The sequence below is a fragment of the Rhincodon typus genome, chromosome 3, assembly GCF_021869965.1.
Source record: "Rhincodon typus isolate 14 chromosome 3, sRhiTyp1.1, whole genome shotgun sequence".
NCBI classification, from domain to species: domain Eukaryota; kingdom Metazoa; phylum Chordata; class Chondrichthyes; order Orectolobiformes; family Rhincodontidae; genus Rhincodon; species Rhincodon typus.
In genome coordinates, this window is record NC_063334.1 from 1198740 (window position 1) to 1212949 (window position 14210).

The following is a 14210-nucleotide window of genomic DNA, read 5'->3' on the forward strand; positions in this document are numbered from 1 at the left end:
TATCCGCCTCCCACTCTCTCCCTATTTATTTCAGAACCCCCTTCCCCTCCCCCTTTTCTGATGAAGGGTCTAGGCCTGAAACGTCAGCCTTTCTGCTCCTATGATGCTGCTTGGCCTGCTGTGTTCATCCAGCCCTGCACCTTGTTGTCTCGGATTCACCAGCATCTGCAGTTCCCACTATCTCTGATCCAGATGTTTCACTTTTATTTCCAATCAAAAACCTAGAATCTATCAGACAGCCAGATCTTGCATGTCAAACCTACTTGTGCCTTCCGACACTCTGGTGAACCTCAGAATACCTCTTTCAAAGTGATACAGGATCAAAGCTTCTCATATCAACGTTGTTGAAGTTTCAAGGTCCATGCAATATTGACAAACTTCACAAACCACACCCTAGGAATGTTTCCCCCATTGCTACCAAACCACATGCAGTGTGAGTAAATGCATTCGTACACAGTACTGTTAAACAATAGAAATCAGACTTGAGTTGGCACAACTTAAATAGCATCTTGTTATTTACTGCTGATGATAAAAAGATGATAATGGATATGAACTGCATGTGGGTAAAGGGGCACATATCAAGAGCACTTTTTTCAGTTTTCCCTGAAGCTTTGGTGGAGTTGTGGAATTTAATCATCGAAGCAGAACACAATGAATACCAGTCTTTAATTTTACTCAGGAACTGTATGTCAGTGGTATGAGTATTCTCCAGATGACAAACAGCGTATCTATGAAATGAATAATAAAACTAATAATAAACATTTGAACATGCTTTGTGGATGTAAACTGCAATGTGTAACGAATAAAATTTGAAGTACCACAAAATATTTTGGGGAGATGGTGGTGTTCTGGTAATGTCACTGCTCTTGTAATGCAGAAGCACTGACTAATGTTGATTTGAATCCCAGCATGGCAGATGGCAAAATATTTGAATTCAATTAATAAACCTTTATTTAAAAGCTGGTCTAATGTTGCCCATGAACCCATTGTTGGTTGGTCGATTAGTTAACCAAGATGGATTTTTACAATATCCTTTCTAGAGAAGGATATTGACCTGGTCTGGCCAACATGTGATTTCAGATTTCTAGCAATGTGATTGACTCTTAAATATTTCCTGTGATGGCCAAGCAAGCCACTTGATTAGAGTTGTAGAGTTATACAGCACAGAAACAGACCCTTTGGTCCACGCTGACCAGATATCCTAAACTAATTTAGTCCCATTTGCCAGCATTTGGCCCATATCCCTCTAAACCCTTCCTATTCATGCACCCAGATGCCTTTTAAATGTTGTAATAGTACCATCCTCCCTCACTTCCTCTGGCAGCTCGTTCCTTACGCGCACCACTCTCAGCATGAAAAAGTTGCCCCTCAGGTTCCTTTTCAATCCTTCCCCTCTCATCTTAACCTATGCTCCCTAGTCTTGGACTCCCCCACTCCAGGGAAAGGACCTTGTCTATTTACCGTATCCATGCCCCTCATGGTTTACAGACATCTTTAAGGTGACCCCCTCAGCCTCCGAAGCTCCAGGGAAAAAAGCCCCAACCTATTCAGCCTCTCCGTGTAGCTCAAACTGTCTAATCCGGACAACATCCTTGTAAAACTTTTCTGAACCCTTTCAAGTTTAACAACATCTTTCCTATAGCACAGAGACCAGAATTGAACACAGTATTCTGAATGTGGCCTCACCAATGTCCCATACAACTCCAACCTGATGTCCAACTGCTATACTTAATGCACTGACCAATGAAGGCAAGCGTGCCAAATGCCTTCTTCACTGTGTTCTGAGGAAGGGTCACCGGACCCGAAACATTAACTCTGTTTTCTCCTCTACAGATGCTGCCAGACCTGCTGAGCTTTTCCAGCAACTTTCTTTTTGTACCTTCTTCACTACCCTGTTTACCTGCAACTCCACATTCAAGGAACTATGCACTTCCATCCCTAGATCTCTTTGTTCAGCAATACGGTCCAGGGCCCTACCATTAACTGTATAAGTTCTGCCCTGCTTTTCCTTACCAAAAAGCAACACCTTACATTTATTTAAATTAAACTCCATCTGCCATTCCTCTGCCTATCAGCCCATCTGATCAAGGTCCCATTGTACTCTGTGATAACCTTCTTCACTGCCCACTACACCACTAATTTTGGTGTCATCTGCAAACGTACAAACCATACCACCTGCTTTCACATCCAAATCATTTATATAAATGACAAAAAGCAGTGGACCTAGCAGTAATCCTTGCCACACACCATTTGGTCACAAACCTCTAGTCTGAATTGCATTAAAGCACTACCGAAAATAATGTTAGGCTTTCCTTGGCTTTCAAAATCACTTTTTGGATGAATAATGGTAAATATTGTGAAATATTTATAAATATCTAACTCTGATAGGAATTGTCATCTGTCCTTTTTTTATGGACAATTGTTAATTTTTTATGACGGACTGTTTGCTGTGAATTCAAAAATTTTAGATTTTTAGATTAAAATCTAACGTATTCCGTTACTCCTGCATCAATGCTCTGAGTAGTCAGAGGCATTATTGAATGACAAATGCATTTAAACAGGAAACATTCAGGTGAAATTACAACCAAGGTTTTATCTAATGCTTGTCAAAACTGAGCAGGCTTGTTAGTCTTTTGTCTTAACTTTGTTACCCTGGAGTTAGCATTGAATCATCAACAAGAGTCAGTGTAGACTTGATGGGACTGAATGGTCACCTTCTATGCTGCATGGTCCTTTAAATAATGACTTCAGGCTGAGGCTTAAGAACAGCATAATGCTTACTTTTCAAGCTGTACATCTTGGAATATGATGTGTATTTAAAACCCATTAGTTAAAAAGTTCAGAGTTTAGAAGGAGATGCTAGGACACTGAAGCAGCAATGAAACAGGGCTTTTCAGCAAATTAATTTGATTATCTTGACTATCGCATTAATTTGATCATCTTTGATTAAAATCTGAAAAATTTGTAAAGGAATCATCAGAGGGAACTATGATTATAAACATTTGAAACAGACCACCGCTTCTTTTAGTACAAGAGCCAAATCTTCCTCTTCTGTCCCCCCCATCAAAATCTAGTATATCTATGTGTAGAAAAGTACATATGGCACAGTCATGACTTTAATCATCCCCAGGCAAATGGAAAACCACAATTTAATTCCTCATCAACCATATCCATGTTTTAAAAGTGTGAAGCAATGGCACAGCTGAAGTTTAACATTGCAGCTTTTATCACTTTCTTTTTCTGCTCCAAAGCAACTTTACCATGGTAACCAGCATAGGTTGTAAAGCGGGGTTTTCAGGGACTTGGTCAAAAGAACACACACTGAGAAGTTTACACCCCTTTAACAACTGCAGTTAGCTTTGAACTAGCATCATACTAATCACGGGACACAGCAAGACTATCACTGCCACTGAACTGAAACCAGTTACCACACAAACTGCTGCATTATGGAGGCCAATAAAAGATGCTAAACTTTTTATGAAATTTTATGTTTGAAGACTACCAATGTATTCTTTTGTTTCTTTAGCAGTTTAGAGCATGAAGCAAAGTAAACCTTGATGAGCATAACATAGCTAAGACAACTGCTAGCAAACATCAGGGTCTACCAGTTTGAAAGTGAATCATGACTATGCTGCGCTGACATGAAATCAGTAACTTTCCTTTTACTTTTCAAACAAAAAGAGAAACATGTATTTGTGAAAAATCCTCATTTGAAACTCTATCAGGGCTCTGCTTAACATTTCCAGTTCAAAAGATGCCCTTCTTAAAGTGTCTCCTCCCTGGCAACATCTTCCTGAGTGTCTTGTGTATCCTCACTTTGTCTGTTTTGTCTTTCCTTTTATTACAGCAGCAAACAAAAACTAAACATACCTCTTCTGTCTAATAATTTGATGTTTGGCTTACCATTACCTTTTTGATTTTTGTTCTTTTAACTTTCACTCTTTCGCCACTTGCTTCCCTCTTCGATTTCTTGCTTTTGTTTGTATTTCTTTTCCTCAAACACTTTTTTTTCTACTCCTCCTCTTTAACTTTTTGGTCTGTCCACACATTTCCTCACTTTGCCATTGTATTGTGGTGCTTGGCCAGTCTCCAATCCAGTTCCTCCAGCTGAGAGCAGGGTCATGGTTTGGCAGTCTGGAGAAATCCAAAGTAATAGGCAATATCCTACCACTCTCAGAACAGAAGAATTAGAAGCGGGAGTAAGACATTCGGCCCTTTTGAAGCCTACCCGCTATTCAGTAAGGCCATGGCATGATCCAATTGTGGTGTTGTCTTTTCCAGTTTGATCCTCCATTGCAACCCTTGCCTCCCTTACTGATTAAAAATCTGCCAAACTACCCCTTCAATGAATTTATTGATCCACGCTCCAGCTTTGGACAGTCATTTGTCATGGCACAGTGGCTCAGTGGTTAGCACTGCTGCCTCACAGCGCCAGGGAGCGGGGTTCGATTCCACCTCTTGCAACTATCTGTGTGGAGTTTGGACATTCCCCCTGTGTCTGTGTGGGTTTCCTCCAGGTCCCCTGGTTTCCTCCCACAGTCCAAAGGTGTGCAGGTTAAGTGGATTGGCCATGCTAAATTGCCCCCTAGTGTCCAGGGATATGCAGTCTAGGTGGATTAGCCATGGGAAATGTAAGGTTACACAGGTAAGATAGGGGGTGCACCTGGGTGGGATGCTCTTCAGAGGGTCAGTGTGGACTTGATGGGCTGAATGGCCTGCTTCCACACAGTAGGGGTTCTATGATTTCTACAGTTCCTACTGAAAGGTCACAGCATTAAATGGCTTGCAATTTAGCACTAATCTACACACTTGTAGAAGGTGGTCTAAGGTTTTCCAGGAAAGAATTCCACGGACACAGCATACAAACACCACTCGGCCCTTCCAGCTTGCTCCACCATTCAATAACATCACAGCTGATCTGATTTTAACTTCAACACTACATTCCAGCCTTTCCCCAATAATCTTTCATCCCATTGGGAATCAAGGATCCATCTACCTCGGCCTTAAAAATACCTCGGCCTTAAAGATTCTGCATCCACTGCCTTTTGAGGAAGGAAATTTCAAACTCAACCCTCAGAGAATATTTATCCTTGTCCATCTGAAATGGGCATTTATTTTTAAACTATTACCCCGGATTCTCCCACAAGAGGAACCATCCTTTCCACATCCACTGGGTCAAGTCCACTCAGGATCTTATGTTTCAGTTAAGTCCTCTATAACTCTTCCAAACTCCAGCAAATACAGATTTAGCCTTTCCTTCTAAGGCAATCCATTCATTCCAGATATTAATCTAGTGAACCTTCTCTGAACTGCGTTAACATCTTTCTGTAAGTACAGGGACCAGCATTCCTGATAGAGTCTCACCAATGCCCTGTATAACTGAAGCATAACCCTCTTGCATTCATTTCCCCTCACAATAAACTACAACATTCCATTAGCTTTCCAGATTAATTGCTGTATCTGCACACTAACCTTCTGTGATTCATACACTAGAACACTCAGATCCTTCTGCATCCCAGAGCTCTGCAATTTCTCACCATTTACATAATGTGCTTCTTCTTTATTCGTTCTGTCAAAATAGACCATTTCACACTTTCCTACATTGTACTGTATTTGTCAAATCCATATCCCCTTGTAGGCTTCTTATACCCTCTTCACAACTCCTGTTCCTACTATTTTTTTTTGTTGTTATCAGCAAATCTACCATAGTTTTTTGGCTCTTTCATCCAAATCATTTACACAAATTGTGAAGAGCTGAGACCACAGCACTAACCCCTGTGGCACACCACTCATGATATCCTGCCAGACTGAGAAAAGACCCATTTATTCCTACTCTGCTTCCCTTAGACACCCAATCTTCTATCCATACTCCAAAGTGAATGTGACACAAAAACCGAAGTTGCTGGAAAAGCTCTCCAGATCTGGCAGCATCTACGAAGAAAAATGAAAGTTAACGTTTCGGGTCCAGTGACCCTTCCTCAGACACTGCCAGACCTGCTAAGCTTTTCCAGCAACTTCTGTTTTTGTTTCTGATTTACAGCATCTTCAGTTCTTTCGGTTTTTATTCAATATGAACGTGTCCACCTTAATGATTCAAAAGTATACTCCTTATCCCAGTCATAAATTTGAGACCATTAATTTTTAAATTATTCTCCCTGGTTCTAGACTCTCCAGCATGGGGACTCACCTTCTCGTCATCCACATCCACCCCATCAAGCCCTCTCAAGATGTTGTGTTTCAATAAGATCATTCCCCCATCTTCCAACTTCAAAATGGGTTTTGACAGAACCTGCTTGACTTTTCCTCAAATGATTACCATTTACTTCTTGGATCAGTCAAGTAAACATTTGCTGAACTGTTAATGTCGCTATGTCTTAAGGAGACCAAAAATGTACCCTGCACTCTAGACAAGGTCCTACCAACAACCTGCAAAACTGGCACTAACCTACTTGAGATAACAAGGTGTAGAGCTGGATGAACACAGCAGGCCAAGCAGCATCAGAGGAGCAGAAAGGCTGACGGTAACCTACTTGTACACTTAATTCTCCTTGCAATAAACTCAAACATTCCATTTGCTTTCCTATTAACTTTCTACAACAACATATCAATGTTTTGTTTACCAGGACACCTCTGCAGTCTCTCACCAATCAAATAATATGCTGCTTTTCTATTCTTCCTGCCAAAGTGGTCCCATTCATATTTCCCCACATTATACTCCATCTGCTGAACTTTTGTCCAGCAATGTTACCATTACAGAAATTCACCAAAGATCCTCAGACAGCACTTTCCAAACCCACAGCCACTTCCATCTAGAAGGATAAGGGCAACAGATATATATGGGTACACAACCATTTTCAAGTTCCCCTCCAAGCCACTCACCATCCTGACTTGGAAATATTTCACCGTTCCTTCACTGCGGCTGGGTCAAAATCCTGGAATCCGCCCCCCCCTCCCAATGACATTGTGGGTCAACCCACACCAGGTGGACTGCAGGGTTCAAGAAGGCAGCTCACCACCACCTTCTCAAGGGCAAAATAAAAACTGAAAGAACTGCGGATGCTGTAAACCAGGAACAAAAACAGAAGTTGCTAGAAAAGCTTAGCAGGTCTGGCAGCATCTGTGAAGAAAAAATCAGAGTTAATGTTTCGCGTCCGGTTCTGCGGAAGGGTCACCGGACCCAAAAGGTTAACTCTTATTCTTTTTTTCACAGATGCTGCCAGACCTGCTGAGCTTTTCCAGTAACTTCTGTTTTTGTTCTCGAGGGCAACTAGGGACAGGCAATAAATGCTGGCCAGCCAGTGATGCCCACATCCCACAAATGAATAAATGAAAAAAAATCTGTATCCTCCAGTAGGCTCTAATCATTCTGTCGACTATGGGAATGCACAGACTCATCAATCTGTGGTCACCCTTGGATCTGAAATAGCAAACTGGTGCTATTTTAAACAATTAACCAATGAGCTTTTCAGTGGGGGATTTGTATGTTTTATAAGTACCACTTAATAGTCTCTCATAAGTAACATCATTGACTTTTCTTCAGTGCACTTGTACACTGGATCAGCATAATCGTTTATTTTGAATACTCCAAAAATCTTGCAGCAGAAAACAAACACCTAATCAATGTGTAAAAACATGCACTGCATGCATTTTGAATTCTCCACTTGCGATCCGTTATTTCGTAAGATACGCCTATAATCCATCGACACTTTAAATATTTCTACCTGGTATCGAACATTAAACAACTTAAATGTAAGCAAATATTTCAAATATGGTGTTACAATAATCTGCCTTTATTCACAATTTTTACTGACAACCCTTTGCAGCCCACGAATTAAGTCAAATTGTCCAGAGTGACAATTGGAGAGAACTGTCCCATTGCAGATCCGGTTGTGATTAAGGTTTTATTTTGAGACACACACTCCTTGGTATCTGGGGGGCCCTAGCTGATGGCTAACATTCTTGAGGATCCACCAACTTTACATCAACAGAGTCTGCTTTACTTCCGCTACATTGAAATGGCAGTCTCCTGGGCTCTATGGAGATGCTCTTCAGCTGAGTATTGCTGTTCAAAGAAAAGAGGCTATTAAAGTTAACGATGTGGAACACACGAGGGAGTAGGTAACTTATAGTGAAAGCATTATCCCCATGGTCATTTTTCCTTTCAATTATGATTTTTTTTGTTTGTGTGAAATAACCCCAGAGGCCAGTTAAAAGTTAAACCAAGGGTTTGTTACATATTTTTTTCAAAGAAGTGAGCACACGTGTTGATTTGCCTGTTAATGTGGATTCTGCTGTAAGGAGAACGAGCAAGTCCAACATAAATGAAATGACAGACATTTCATTCTGGGCTCTCAAATTCCTTGATTATTATCACAGTGCTTAGTGCAGGTTTGCCTAATTCTGACATATTCACTGTTAGAAGAAACAAATCCACTTCTGAAAATATCCCTCCAAGGAGGAGGAGGTGTGCCAACTGTACTTGCACGTTAGATTCCCTTTGTGTTAAGTCTAATCTGAAGATTTCTACTTTGTTTGCTGCTGGCTTTGTACTTGAATTTAGCAATTACAACTTGGTTGCAGTCAGCAGTGAGTAACATCGCGGAAACTGTCACGTTGGACATGGGTATTGGGCATTAATCCAACATTTTGACACCACCTCTTTCTTGAGACAGCTTGCATATGGGTTATTTTCAGGGGCCCAAATGGCCTGGATTTGGGCTTGCTTGCCTCAGAAGTGGCAATGGGCATGGGCCAAGTTCAGAGTAAGCAGACAAAATCCCAACCAATTCCTCTTCATGCAATCGGAAACTCCCCTTTTACACAGTTGAACCTCCAGACCTCTCTCCCTCACCATCCCTTTCAAAATCACTGCCTCAGCTACTCACACGTTCATTCTCCTCATTCTCATTCTTCTCATCCTCATACCCCTTTCCTCATTCTTCATTTTATGAAGAGATCCCTTGTCCTATTAGAACAGTTAGATGTATTTGAAGAGCCCATCGCATTCCTCGAGTAAGCAAATGCTCTTCTTACCATCTGTGTCAAGATAGTTTGATGACTTGTAAAATGATTAGTTAGTTGGATTGTATGCTAACAGACTTCAGAACTGCTATCTCAACATATGTCTAGACTGAACACGCAAAAGCAATGGGTAAATATTAGATATTTCAACATTGTCATCGTATGAGGCTCGCCTCCAAATAATGTGAAATGTACTCCACTATTTTTCTGTAAGAACTCAGCACAAGAGGTTCTTTTCCACATTTCAGTGTTAGTCTTTTAATTGACAGCTTATGTGTTGTAAAAATCTGGTAAGTATATTATTCAAGGGGTGGTTACATTCTCCAATCATGGCACTGCTACAACATACCTTTGTGAAAACACATACACTTCCCTGCTATAGCATCCCATGATGAACTCTGAAGGAATCAAAACCATTTCACTTTTCTTTTGAACTTTTCCCATCTCCGGTCCCTGATCCAGGTCTACATGCAGCTGGTATAAAACTTGCTGAATTCTAGCCCTCTCCATAACCTTACCTGGGCATCCTCTGTCAGTTACCTCCTTCATAGGAATGGGTGAGTACTCTACAAGGGTGACAGCGTGGCTCAGTGGTTAGCCCTGATGCCTCACAGTGCCAGGGTTCGATTCCAGCCCTCGGTGACTGTCTGCATGGAGTTTGCACATTCTCCCCGTGTCTGCGTGGGTTTCTTCTGGGTGCTCCGGTTTCCTCCCACAATCCAAAGATGTGCAGATTAGGGTGGATTGGCCATGCTAAATTGCCCATAGTGTCCAGGAATGTGCTGGCTAGGTGGATTAGCCATCGGGAATGCAGGGTTACAGGAATAGGGTAAGTGTGTTGGTCTGGGTGGGATGCTCTTCACAGGTTCAGTGTGGACCCAATGGGCCAAATGTAGGGGTTCTATGATTCCTTCCCTTATCCACCCTTGTGAAAATGACCAAAAGCTGAATCAGAATTGGAATCTTTCTGATCCTGCACCTAGTCTGTCGCAATTGGGACCATGAAAATCTGTTGACAATTTTCTAATGATATTTAAGCACCACAGTCAATTTTGATCCCTGCTTCCCCAGTTTAGAAGGTTAGAGTGTGGAAATGCATCCACTGCCCTGATGGCTACCATTGAGCCATTTAACACTGGGACAGGGTAAAATACTTTTAAGGCAAGACTTTCGCCCTCCAACATGAGAGGATATCCTGTTTTAGAGAGCTGCTGGGTCCACAGGCAGTCTGACAATGCTGAGGGGCTCAGGTAGGGCACCAGTTGGGATGCTTGGTAAAAAGGAGTGACTATTGACATTAAGAGCCTGTGCGAGAGGGTTTAAAGGTGGGTTACCTAGAGAGGTGCCACATATCTATCCAGGGAGCCCCAGTGGGGGGTACACTTTACATGTACAGGAAATGGTTACTGCAAGGCATAGGCTTCATAATGATGGTGCACACTTTCAGTTTTGCCATCATTATAACTAGACAATCTGACTAGACAATTATATCCTGTACTACTGGGATGGAAAGTGGAAAAATTCAATGCAGCTTGCTTCACATGAAGCCTACAGAATGTAACCAGGAGAAATGGAGGCAGGGCATTGACATTGGCAATTTGTTTCCTGAGCCTGAATGTCTTGCAGAAATTTCTCAAGGAAAATGCAGTCATTTCAATAGTGTCCATGATGGCTCAATTTTCCATATGATCACGAGTGAAATCACAATTCCAGCAGAAGCTGCAGAAGGAGGCTATTCAGCCCACCATGGCTGCACTGCATCTTCAATTCGAGTATCATTACCTTGTGGCAATCTCCTTTCTTCCCCAGACCCTTGTACACCATTAAACAGTCGTTTGTTTAGATATCCAAATAATTATCCAATGTCCTCATGAATGCTTGAACTAACCTGCCAGCTCTACGTTTCCAGGCAGTGCATTCCAAGCCTTAGCTACCTGCTGTGAGAGAGTTTTTATTTCACTCACATTACACTTCCTTCGCTTGCACATCATTTTAAATCTATGCCCATTCATGGTTTTGAAAATGTCTATCAAATCTCCGCTCAGCCTCAGTTGGAGTACAGTCCCAACGTCTCCAATCTATGACGTTTCTCATTCATGGAGCTATTCTTGTAAAACTGCTTCTGCACTCTGTGACCCCAGAACCGTACACAATAGTTCAGTTGAAATCTAACAAATGTCTTGCACAAGTTCAACCTCCCTTCTCTTGTACTCTATGCCTCTATTAATAAAGTTGAGAACACTGTATGGTTTATTAACTGTTCTCTCTACCTATCCTCCTGCCTTCAATGACCTGTGCAGATAAAAAAATCCAGGTCCCTCTGCTCCTGCACCCCACTCCCCTGAGAATTGTACCCCCACCCCGCCCCCATTTTATATTGTCTTTTAATGTTCTTCCCACCAAAGTGTATCATATCGCACTTCTCTGTATTGAACCTCACTTGCCACCTATCTGCCCTCTTCACCAACTTGTCAATGACCTTTTGGAGTTCCAAACTGTCCTCCTCACAACTTACAATTCTTCCAAGTTTGGTGTCACCTGCAAACTTTGAGACTGTCTCCTGTACTCCAATATCTAAGTCATTGATATATCAGAAAGGCAAGATTCCCAATGCTGATACCTGAGGAACTTGACTATAAACCTTCCTCCAAAACTGTTCCATTAATAGCACATCAACAGCATTACTCTCATTGAGCCTTTCTGCTACCCTTTCAAACAAAAAAAATCAATCTAGTTAAACAGTATTTCCCAAGTCAGTCAAACACTATTTCTCATTTTGAAAAGCATGCTGACTCTTCCTAATGAAACCACCCCTTCTAACGTTGCTCCTTGTTTTTTCCCAAATAATTGTTTCTAGAAGCTTCCCCACCTCCATAGTTAAACTAACTGGTCTGTAATTGGTGGGATTATCTTTGCCACATTTCTTGAACGAGGTCATAACCCTTGCGATTCTCCAGTCTTTTGGCACCTCCCTCAGTGCAGGGAAGACTGAAAGATTGAGGCCAGTGCCCCTATAATTTCTACTTGCGGTTCCTTATATCCTCAGGTGCATCTCATCTAGTCCTGGTGTCTTGTCACCGTTAAGTACCGACAGTTTATCCCAGACTTCTCCCTTACTGATTTTTAAGCCCTTCTTGGACAGTTTCTTCTTCTGTCACCTCGGCCTGGGCAGTACCATCGTCTTTTGTGAAGACTAATGCAACATATTAATTTAACACCTCAGCCATGCACCTGCCTCCAGGTGTAAATTCCCTTTTTGCTCTTTTATCTTCTCTACTCCTTCTTTGACCATCTCCTTTCTATCTTCCTTTCCATTCATTCCCCTACAGAAGACTTTGGGATCCCCCTTATGTTAGCCACTAGTCTCTTCTCCTGATTCCTCTTTGCTTATCCTCTATGCTTTTATACACCCCAAAAACCTTTTGTATTCCTCTTGGTTCTTAACTTTATTTTCTGCCTTACACATATCATTAGCCCATTTTTGTTTTCTTTCCAATGCTAATTTCTACCACCTTTGTTGTCCAAGGAATACTAGCTTTGTTTGTCCTTGTTTCCCGTTTGAGGGAATCTACCTCAACAGTAACAGAGCCGTTTGCTCTTTGCAGGTATCCCATTGTTGTGTTACAGTTTGTCATGGCAACTTCTTTTTCCAGCCAGTCCTGCCTAGCTCTGTTCTTGCCTCATTGGAACTAATGTGCTTAATGGAACATAGTTGAGTCATCTGGCAATCTCAGAGGAAAAATATTAATCCCTGTTTTATAAAATGAGGAAAACATCAATCTGGTGTGGGACATTATCACACTGAAATATCAGGGAGAGGTTTATTCTGCTAGGGTTGCAGTCGAGGCACATTGTTGTGGAAGAGGTAAAAACGGCTGTATTTCACATGACTAAGTCAGGCGTAGTTGAAGATTAGTACTCGATACTGGCACAGACTGTTTAAATTGAAAATGATTCATTGCCCCGGAAATAACCATGCACCTTAACTGGAATTGCAAAAGTATATTCCATAAGAAATAGGAACAAGAGTAGGCTGTTTTGCCCCTCAATCCTGCTCTGCCATTCAACAGGGTCTTGGCTGATCTGACATTCCTCACGTTCACTTCCCTGCCCTTTCCCCATAACCCCTGACTGATCAAGCATCTATCTATCTCAGCCTTAAATATACACAAGGACTCTGACCCCACGTTCTCTGTGGCAAGGAATTCCTGCAAATTAACTATAAATTAAATTTAAAGCAATCGCTCATGTATTGTTTTATTCTTTTACAGTGGCCTTTCACAACTTTGCTACTTCTTTTTTCTTTTCATTATCAATAAGAATGTCAAATCCTATTCAAACATTCAGTAAAATCTTTTATAAATTATCTGTGTGGTAAAGTCACTCTGCATCTGATTGTAGGAGCTTTTGTTAACATTGCTGAGACTGGATGAAGAACAGTACAGTGCAGGGACAGGCCCTTCGGCCCACCAAAACTGTGCCAACACATGATGCCTTTCTAAACTAAAAACCTTCTGCCTCTATGCGATCCATATCCCTCTATTCCTTGCCTATCAGCATATCTGCCTCTGAAATGTTGCTATTGTATCTGTTTCCACCAGCTGCACCAGTGCATTCCAGGCACTTACCACTCTCTGCGTAAAAAAAAAATCTGCCTCTCACATCTCCTTTAAACTTTCCCCAGCACAACAATGTATCTACATGCTCAGGAGGCCAAGGAAGTTCGGCATGTCTACAAAGACTTACCAATTTTTATAGCTGCACCGTAGAAAACATCCTATCTGGATGTATCACAGTGTAGCATGGCAACTGCTTTTCCCAAGACTGCAAGAAACTACAGAGTCATGAACAGAGACCAATCCTTCACGCAAACTAGCATTCCATCCATTGACTCCATCTATATTTCCCGCGGCTTTGGGAAAGCAACCTACATAATCAAAGACCCCTCCCACCCCGGTTATACCCTCCTCCACCCTCTTCCTTCGGGCAGAGATAAAAAAGTTTGAAAACACGTACAAACAGATTGAAGAACAGCTTCTTCCCTGCTGATATCAGACTTCTGAATGGACCTCTCAAATGTTAATTCTGATCTGTCTCTCTGCACCTTCATTGTGGCTATAACACTGAATTCTGCACTCTATTCTGCTACTCTGATGCACTTTGTATGGTATGATCTACCTGTATAGCGC